Here is an 11183-nt window from a genome sequence, read left to right on the forward strand (position 1 = left end):
TTCTCTTGCTGTGTCCGACTTCATCCTCTAGATGGCAGCATTTGAGCTCCATGAAAGGTTTCCACCAATCACTGAATGTGATGCAAGTTTAGCCAACACACGGATACAAGCTGAAGGATCACAACAGCAGTAACTTTATTCATTTTTAATTGAATCATGATGCAGTAAACTGAGTTATAACACAAACAGGTGCTGTCAAATAATTTGTAAAGATCAGAAACATCTGGTAGTATCTATCCACCCATGATGGTTGGGTTCCTTTCATATAATTTCATACATTTAATTCAATTTGGAGAATTGGACAGAAGACAAGTTTCGGTGCAATCTGTTGGTTTCCTTAGCTACGATATATATATATTTTAATTGGCTCTATATGAATGAATTGGATTATTTTGAAATTAATTAATTGGATTTCATTGGATTATGATTACAATGAATTGAATTCCAATTGGCTTGAATTGGACTATATTATTTAAGTGCCTTGAGATGACAATCATTGTAATTTGGCGCTATATAAATAAAATTTAATTGAATTTATAATCATATCAGGACAAATAATAAGAAAGAAATTTTTTTGTTTTCAGTATTCATTTCCAGTGTAAATTAGCTAAATTAATAATCCACAGAATTAACTTTTTACATTTTTCAGGGATTATTTTCTACTTAACAAAACAGCCGACAGTGAATTAACTCTGATTAAAACATGCTGCTCAGATGTTAATTTTTCGACTCACATATCATTAGTTAAATCATCTTGTTAACAGGAGGTTTGGCGTCCCGCTTAAACGTCCTTGAGCAAGACAGTTAATCCCACTTGTTGGCTGAAGGAGCAACCTAACCGGAGGCAGAAAAACACTTTCACCCTCATCAGAAATTAAAGGGCATCACTTCGACGAAGGGTTGATGTTTTTGAGTGCTAATGTGAAGGAGGGACGTGCCAAAACTGTGAAACTCTGTGCATACAGGTACAAAGTTGGACTGCAGCAGTTCTCTCATATTGATAGTGACACTTCACAGATTTCTCTGTGGTAAAGTTCTTCCCCTGGGGATGGTGACTGTGTCTGTGAAGACAAAGGAAAGTTGATTGCAGTTGAAGTGCAAGTTATAAAAATGAAGTGATGGCAGAGGCAACAAAAACAAAACTATTTATTGAACTGGCAAGTACAGGCATTCAGAAGAGACATCACCAATCTGCCTCCTTTGTTGCAACCTGCTATTCAGGGACTTTCTTACAGACTCTATCTTGGCGCTCTGATTGCTTGCAGGGTTGTTAGTGCCTCCCCTGAATGCTCATCAGGTTTAAGACTTTCACCACACATTTATCTGTCTGCATGCAGCCCGACTTCACCAACAGCTTTACCTTTTATGCTACCAAAAGAACATCCTGCCAACACAGAAACCAGAGCATGATATAATATAGCCTATATCATTTTGGTCATCTTAAAAAATAACCAATGCAAATTTTTAGGTCTTATAAACAAGGAATTGTCTGGCCCTTACAGATGAACAGCAACACATGACATTTTGTGATGTAGCTCTTGGCTTCTTCACCTTGGGGTGAACTTGCTGGGACGTCCACTCCTGGGAAGATTGACAGCTGTCCTAAATGTTTTCCACTTGTCAATAATCTTTCTCTCTGTAGGATGATGGACTCCAGATAGTTTGGAAATGGCCTTATAACCCTTCCCAGATTGATGGGCAGCAACAGCTGCTTCTCTAAGATCATTGCTGATGTCTTTCCTCCTTGGCATCGTGTTAACACACACCTGAATGCTGCAGAGCAGCAAACTGACAGAACTTCTGCTTTTATAGAGGTGCTCACACTTGATTATGATCAATTAATATCTGGTGGATTGGATGTCTGGACACTGGTTATAATTCCTGTGGTTGCAGCAAGGGCAGACGTAATTTTGCACTTATTTTCTTTTAGATAAAAAATGGCATGGTGTAATATGTCATGAGCTGTTCGTCTGAGGTTGTGTTTACATCATTTTCAGCCCTTACAATGATTTTTCATTTCTAAATGCTTTAAATGTATGTTTCTTTTTTATGTCCATGTAAGATTAACCTTTGAGAAACCTTTGAATTCAAAGTGGATTTTCTTTGACAAAAACTATTGAGCTGTAAGGACTTAATTACAGTCATCTCCATGGAAATCAAACAGTTACTGAGATCTGCAGGTAAACAGAAACAATAAAAAACACTTAGTGTTGATTTACCTGCAGTTTTTCTGTTCTCTGCAGGTCTGCTACACAGCACTGGATGGTGGTAGAGCTCCACGTCTCTTATATCATGCAGCCACAGCCACAATGAGGGAATGAATGAAAGAATAGAGAATGATATTGGAAATAAATAAGTCTAAGAAATATTCCAAGCGTAAATTATGTGTAAATAGAGCCTGGCTACATTTCTTCACAATGTTCATGCTGTGTATGGTTTTGTACTCAAGGTGTTTGGGTGGTGTTTGGGTGGTGTGTCTGATGAACAACTACTCAGTGACTAATACATGGTAGGAACATCATAGTTTTGATTTATGTATTACACAGTTTTTCTGTAAATACATCAGAAAATACTGGAAGAGATGAAATAAGAGGAATAGATCAAAACACATTCAGTTGAGCATCAGTACACAATGGTTATCCATGTTAATCAATTCTTAGAATTCAGAAAAAGAATAATCATTAAGGGTCTTTGCTCAGATGCAAAGCTAAGAATGCAAATATGTTTGAGCTCCCAGTTAACTATAATTTCCCCCCTTATTCCGAGCCCCAACAATCAACATCCATGAGCTCCTCATAGCTGCTTCCTGACACAGCAAGCAAAGGGTTTTTAGATACCCCACAGGTTGCAATGCAATCAAGAAATGACCAGTAATGGGAACAGACAAAGACACACTTTACTGATTAAGACCCTATGTCAGGTTATACATTGATGGAAGTCATGCATATTTGCAGTAACTTTTACTACTTTTGGGATGTCATAAGAGAGAAGTTGCCACAGACCATCTTCTGGAAACAACAATATTTCAGGAACAAACAAACAACGTTACATAAATCTATAATTAATCTTTTCAGTATGGAAAATCACCATGAGCTCCGCCTGGTCAACAGCACAAACTTGTTATGAACAGTGATGTGCAAAAGACTAGAGCCACTCCTCATTTTCAGCATACACTAAAAGGAAATTGTTGCAGAAATTTACTGAGAAGTTTGCAATAATAAATTAATATACCGTGTATTACAGTGTATTAGGCAAAAACAATTTGAAAATCAAGATTAGGTTCTTCAACATAACCTCTTAGACAAACTTTCTGTCATTTCTTTAAGTAAACTGCCCTTATAACCCCTTTCTCTTTGAGCTGCTGTAACAGTGAACTTCCCCCACTGTGGGATCAATAAAGTTTATCTTATCATAAGTAGTCTTCAGGAATAGTTCTCCAGGCTTCTTGAAGGACATCCCAAAGCTCTTCTTTGGATGTGGGCTGCCTTTTGTTCCGTTCTCTGTCAGATGATCCCACACTGCTTCAATAATGTTGAGGTCCGGGCTCTGGGGAGGATTCATCCCTCCATAAGACTTGTTGCCACTGATTTTCAGTCCACCTCTTGTGTCATTTGGCACAGCTCAGCCTTTTCTCCCTGTTTCCCTTCCTTAAGAATGGCTTCTTGACAGCCACCCTTCCATGGAGACCATTTCTGATGAGGCTTGGGCCAACAGTAGATGGATCAGCTGAAGGTCCAGATGCATCTCTCAGGTCCTGTCAGGTCACAGCTGGATTTTTTCCTCTTTCTTAAGGACATCACTTTCAGATCCTGTTCATCTGCTGTAGATAGTTTTTTAGGCCTGACACTTCTTCTTTTGTCCTCCACTTGTCCAGTTTCCTCAAATGTTTTAAGGACACACTGCACACCATGCTGAGATATGCCAAGTTTTCAGCTAACAGCTCTTTGGGAATCACCTTGTTGCTGCAGAAATCCTATTTTCTGTCTGTCAAACTGTGTTATCTTTGCTGTTTTTCATAGATACAACTAAAGAAATGTTTTGGTGCACAAAACAGAAGGCTTTATTGAAAAACTAAAATAAGGATGCTGACAAGGCAGGAACAAAAATCACAAAGTAAACTAAAACAGAACTAAGGAGGGACAAACTGACTGAAAACAAACTGACAAGAAAGGACGGCAGAACACTGGGAGAGCAAAAACAACCTAAAATGATCTGGCATTGAAGAACAGAAAACTTAGAGGATACCAAGGGAGGCAATAACAAAGAAGGATCAAGTGTGGGAATCTGCAAATTAAGACCTGGTGCAGAACAAGAATGGAAGGAAGCTCAACAGAATTGAAGGGGAAAGCTCTCCAAAATAAAGCGGGAAGCAAGGAAACTGAGACACAATGAGGAAAAATAACTGACAGAAAGGAACTAGAATACAAAACATCACATGACAATAGAAACTAATAAACCAAAACACAAAAACATGGACCATGACACCTTCATGTGTTGAAATATTTCAGACAGAGAGAGAACATACATCCAATAACTGCACCAGTTGTGCCACCATTTCATCTTTTCTTGTCAACCTTTGTCTCACTGCTCAAAACAAATTTAAGGGCTTCACTTCATGTTTACTTGCAAAACAAAATGATTTACATTATAAATGATTACAAATCCTAAGAAGAAGCAGATCACCGTCAAGTACTCAGTCAGTGAAAAGGTGGCGGTGGTGTAGAGCTGCAGCTCAGGAGGGTCACGGGGAATGTAGAGGACAGGCTGGGGAAGAGACCTTCAGTGACACCAAGGTAAGTAAACTGGCATCTACTTCACTGTGTTGACTGCAGAAATCAGAGATGGAGGGGTTTGACAGGCAGCTGGCTTTCATGCTGAGTGTGTTGTTGAAGCTCTTCTGTAGCTGGAAGCCAGGATAAGATCTGAACTGCTGTGCAGCTGATGGTCAAACTATGGAAGGGGGTGTAACTACCTAAACCACAGGTCAGTTATGTGGTCCGTGGTTTCTTCAAATATAGGTTTATACAGATGTAAAAATATTTATCAAGAAGAGACATATTTGAGAACACGACAGATTAGTTGCTGAGCATGATATTCTGCATGTTGTGACAGATTTGCAGGGACTTGCTTCTGTCTCACTGATGTGAAATGATATGAACAGAGACAGGCTTGTGCATGGAGTGAAATACACAGCACCGTATTTTTAGTAGCATCAGTATGGCTTCTTTCCTGCAGAGGACTGAATTATTTCTAGAGTCAATAACATGCAGAGCTGGAAAAAAAATCTATCTTTGGATTCATGCTCAGAAAAAATAAATGTATCTGTCTTAAAAGCAAAAGAAATACCAGAGGATATTCTGTATTTATGTGGTGGTGCATCTACTGTATCTGGATGCAGAAACAAGGAGAATATAAGTGGATTTTTTGGGGAAAAACATTCTAAAAACAGGCGTCCTCCTCTGATAACTTTAAAGCATTTCAACAGTTGTTCTGACATCTGTCAGGGTTCATTACAGTTGCTATTATTTTATAGATCCATCCATTTTCTGGAGCCTATCCCAGCGGTCTATTTCACAGAAATCATCTGAATCTTGGTGCCTTTATGGTCGAGATGGTTTCACTGATTAATTTTTAAATTCACATTTAAATACAACCTAGACATGCAGGACAAAACTGTCTGTCAATATGACCGTTCTATCTGTCTGTTTTCAATATAACTTTAAGCCTTTGAACTCTTTTGAAGGGCACGATAACTCTCTAACCTCTGTGATGTGATAAAGAGCACAATAAGCCCTTTGGTGAGTTTGTTAGCTGCATAAGTTAAAATGCCTCCTCATCTCTTTGTGGAAGAACCGAAGCCACAGGACAAGTCTGCTGCTGCAAGAATTTGAATCGTTTGGGTTTTAAAAGTAAAAATTGTAATTAGTTGGCATTTGCCTCCAGTGTGATTTTTGATTTTCTTTTGATTTTTTAAATTTAACTTCTGTGTATTACACTGGACCTTGAACTAGGCGACCCTGTCATTTCTGATGTGTCACAAAGTCTAACAATTAATGAGTTGATCAGAATAAATGCATTAATCAAACACCCCTGCAGAGCTATTTTTTCTTCTGGTGGATAAGTGGCTTTAAAATTAATCTATAAGTTCACAATGCAGCTGAGAATTCCTCAGAATTGAAGTGACAAATGCTGTGAGGGTCTACAGAGTCTATCTGTGTTAAGCGCATCATCTGTCAGGAGTGATTTGTAAATGTGCTTTAAACACTCATGGCAGCATAGTGTTGCTGAAGTGATATGATTTGGAATACAGGTGGGAATTTGCTTCCCAGAAGCAGAGTGGTGCTTTAAGTGAGAGGGATGAGATCATGTTATTGAGTTGGTGCACTTAGGATGAGTCCTGAATAAAAAAACCCACAAAAAATAAAATGATTCCTTTTCCAAAAAGTTGTGATACTGTGTAAGATGTAAATAACAAAGTGTAATGATTTGAACATCTCATGAAGCTCATACAATATCTTATTCACAACAAAAGTTTAAACCACATCCTGCATCTATTCCAAAAGCACAGCTTTGTAGCAGAAGAGTCCCGGTGCTGGACTCACCTGCCTGCAGTCCAGATGTTTCACCCCCTGAAAACATATAAAATACAACAAAGAAGGACTGCTGAGCAGCTACAATCCTGTATCAGACAGGAATGGGGCAACATTCCTCTCCTATAGGTCCAACAACTGCTCTGGTCTGGTTAAAAGAAGACGGGAGACATCAAATTGAACTGACATTTTACACAGCGTCACAACTTTTTGGGGGATTTCGGGTTTTAAGTAGCAGCTTTCAGCCGGAGGTTTCATTTGTGCCTGGATCATGTTTTCTGTCTTTTGCAGACAGGATGGGACGTACTGCTTGTAAAGCAAGGCCTGGTGTCATCGAAACTCAAACTGAAAGTTGAAAGGGGTTAGAAGATGACACTGAGCCTGGTTCTTCATGCTGTCCTCTCCTCGTCCAGCCTCTCCTCCTGCTTCCCATTTGTTCTCATTCATCCAATATCTTCAGCCAGTCTATTACATCTCCTCTCATTCAAGGGAAGAGATGTTTGAGTCTTCTTCTTCTTCTTCGTGTGAGAGGTGTGGAAGTGGAGCTGAGAGACAGACTGAGAGTGAAAGCGATTTTCTTACCTTTTTTTTCTCTATCTTTGTCTTAATTTGTTTAATGTTTCATTAGTTGTGTTGGTTTTGAGTCTTTTGTGTAGTGTGTTGAAAGTTTTTTGTTGTTTTGTTTGGTGTGCTTCCCAGCCTTGCTGGGAGGCCACAATGGCGTCTGGTGGCTTCTCCATGCTGTCCCGGAAGCACGGCATCAGGGTTGGTGCCGGCTCTCCGTGCAGCGTGGAAGAAGTGGCGCTGGCCGTGGGGCAGGTGACCGGGCACGGCTCAGTAAGGTCTGCTGCCCGCATGAACAAGGCGGTGGTGTTGTTTGTGGAGAAGGTGGAGCAGGTGAACAGGTTGGTAGAGACGGGCATCACTGTGAACGAGATGTTTGAGCCGGTGCTGCCGTTAACGCAGCCGGCCACAAAAATCACCCTATCGAACGCCCCCCCTCATTCATCAGTGATGAGTTTTTAATAAAAGAACTATCAAGACACGGGAAGGTAGTGTCACCAATAAGGAAGGTTCTGTCGGGCTGCAAGTCTCCCCTGCTGAGACACGTGGTGTCTCTACATGATCCTCAATAACAAGGATGAGGTGTTTGACTACCGGTTCCGTGTCCGTGTGGACGATTTTGAATATATTTTGTTCGCGACATCGTCCTTTGTGAAGTGTTTTTGGTGTGGTGAGGAGGGACACCTGATCAGAGCCTGTCCCAGCCGCGGTGCTCCGGCCGAGCGCGCGGCTGTCGCCGCTGGGTGAGGGTCAGGGGAGTGAGGTGGGTAATGTTGGTTGTGAAGTGGGTGGGGAACATAAAGTAGTGAAGAAGTGTGTTGGAAGAGGCAGGTGAGGATGTAGGTGAGTTGGGTGAGGCAGGTAATGTAACAGGAGGACTGTGTGAGGAGTCCGAGGTCGCAGGCGACCAGTGTGAAACAGGTAAAGAAATGGAGACACGTGAAACAAAAATGAAAGCAAATGAGTTGTGCGAGGGGGGTGCAGTAGCTGAGGCTGAGGATATGGAGGCCTGTGAGGATGGAGAGAGTTCTGCTCCTCAAAAAAAGCGCACCAAAAGAAAAAATGTGGTGATTGTGATGGCCAGCGGTAAGGCTGGACGGCTGGCAGGCACACTGGGTGCTGCAGAGAGAAGGCCTGCCTGTCTGTCTGACAGCAGCGACAGCAAGGGGTGTGTGTCTGACAGCAGCAGCGTGCTGTCTCACACCCAGCAGACTACTGCTCAGATGTATCCTCCTGCCATGCTGAAGGTGTTCCTACAGAAGACCAAAGGCATGAAGGGTCTCATATTAGAACAACACTTCCCTGACCTGCAGGGTTTTTATAATTCCGCCAGAACCACAATCATGCAAAGAGCTGAATCAGACCTGACTGAGCAAACAAATGATGAAAGTGAGGAAACGACTCGGTCTTTAATGATAAACAAACCACAGATTTTATTTCTATTTATTTCACTGTTTCTGTTCACTGTGCATTTTAACATCTCTGTCGTCATTATGGATGCTTTTAAAATAGGAAGTCTGAATGTCAATGGTGCCAGGGAAGAGAGGAAGAGGGCACTGGTATTTGACACAGCTAGGATGAAGCACATTGATGTTCTGTTTTTACAAGAAACACACAGTGATGATGGAAATGAGACAGATTGGAGCAGAGAATGGGAAGGAGAGCTGATTTTAAGCCATCACACCAACCTCAGTGGAAGTGTGGGCTTTCTATTCTCCCGAGGATTTGCTCCAACCTCTGTGGAGGTTCGGCACGTTGTGCCTTTTAGTCAAAGCCCATTTTGAGCGTTTTAACGTGGTTTTTATCAATATTTATGCCCCCAACAACGGTACAGAGAGGAAACGCTTCCTGGAGAACTTGAATGATGTTTTAAACAGCTGCAGCTCGGAGGATTTTTTATTCATGGGCGGGGATTTTAACTGCACCGATAATGACATTTTAGACCGCAACCACGCAGAGCCTCATCCAGCATCCCAGCGTGCCTTGAGGCAGATGGTCTCCTCCCACGGCCTGGTGGACGTGTGGAGAAGGATGCACGCAGGCTGCAGACATTACACATGGTCCCACGTTAGCGAAAACCGAATCTCCTCGGCCAGACTTGATCGCTTTTATGCTTTTAAACACAGAGTCAGTGTCGCCAGGATGTGTAAGATTTTACCGGTTGGTTTTACTGATCACTCTCTGGTTTTATGTAGCGCTTTTATTAGGAATATTTTACCCAAAAGCGCATATTGGCATTTTAACTCTGTTTTAACTGTTGATACATCTTTCAGGGAGGTTTTAAACTTTTACTGGAATGATTTTAGACAGAAAAGTGAATTTGTCAGTCTGAGGCAGTGGTGGGACCATGGAAAGGTTCAGATTAAACTTCTATGTCAACAGCACACGCTCAGTGTCACACGTGACATTCACAGATCTATCAAAGATCTGGAGACTGATATTGTGGATCTCGAGTGTGAGAGCGAGTCCACAGGAGATCGAGGATATATTGAAATCCTCAAGTCAAAAAAGACGGCATTGGCCGACCTGCTGGACACTAAAGTACAGGGTGCACTGGTCCGGTCCCGGGTACAAGACATCAGGGAGATGGATGCTCCATCGAGCTACTTCTTTGCACTGGAGAGGAGACGAGGGCAGAAGAGACAGATCCACTCTCTGCTCTCCGAGACAGGACAGGAGCTGACAGAGCCGGGTCTCATTAGGAAAAGAGCTGTCGAGTTCTTTACCTCGCTGTTCAGAAGTGAACACAAGGAGGACGAAGAGCTGATGGAGGAAGTCTGTGGTGGACTTCCTCAGCTGTCTGAGGAGGTCAACTCACAGCTCGACAAGCCACTGACCCCACAGGAGCCGCACGCCGCGCTGCAGAGCATGCAGGGGCGAAGGGCTCCAGGCATCGACGGCCTCACTGTGGAGTTCTACAAGGCTTTCTGGGACATCTTGGCCCAAGACATCCTGGATGTCTTTGAAGACAGCCTGGTGTCTGGGTCACTGCCACTGTCATGCCGGAGAGCTGTAGTCACCCTCTTGCCAAAAACCGGCTGCCTACAGGACATAAAAAACTGGCATCCTTTCTCTCTCCTTTGTACAGACTATAAAATACTGTCCAAGGTCTTAGCCAACAGGCTGAGAAGAGCCATGGAGCAGACTCTCCACCGGGACCAGACGTACTGTGTACCCGGCAGGTCTATGGTAGATAATATCTACCTCATTCGGGATGTTTTGGAGGTCTCCAGTTCATTAGGCATAAACACTGGATTGATCTCATTAGATCAAGAAAAGGCTTTTGACCGCGTTGAACACAGCTTCCTCTGGAAGGTCATGGAGAGGTTTGGGTTCAGCGCAGGTCTTATAGCCAAGATCAAAGTGTTGTACAGTGACAATGAGAGTGTGCTGAAGTTTAATGGTGGCTTGTGTGCTCCTTTTAGGGTGCATAGAGGCGTCCGGCAGGGCTGTGCACTGTCTGGGATGCTCTGTGCACTCTCGCTGGAACCCCTCCTACAGAAGATAAGATCATCTGTTCAAGGCCTGCTTTTACCTGGTTTTAACAGCCGTGTTGTTTTATCTGCTTATGCAGACGATGTTGTTGTTTTTATCAAGGACCAACAGGATGTGAACATTTTAAACTCTGTTGTTGGGAAATTTTCTGTTGTGTCGGCTGCGAGGGTGAACTGGAGGAAGAGCGAGGCCCTGGCTGTTGGCGAGTGGCGTGAAGGCCTCCCAGTTCTCCCTCAAAGCCTAACATGGAAGAAAGAAGGGTTAAAATACCTTGGTATTTATCTGGGCAACAATGACTTCACGAAGAAAAACTGGGACAACATCAACACAACAGTCGAAAGCAAACTAGCCAAGTGGAAATGGCTCCACGCAAAAATGTCCTTTAGAGTCAGGGTGCTGGTCCTGAACAACCTGGTGGCCTCTTTATTGTGGCACAGGTTGACCTGCCTGGACCCTCCATCAGGCCTCGTTGCGGAGATCCAGGCAAAGATGGTTAGTTTCTTTTGGGATAAGTTTCATTGGGTACCACAGTGT

Source organism: Leuresthes tenuis, unplaced genomic scaffold, assembly GCF_036924035.1.
Source record: "Leuresthes tenuis unplaced genomic scaffold, fLeuTen1.0.hap1 SCAF_15, whole genome shotgun sequence".
Classification (NCBI taxonomy): Eukaryota; Metazoa; Chordata; class Actinopteri; order Atheriniformes; family Atherinopsidae; genus Leuresthes; species Leuresthes tenuis.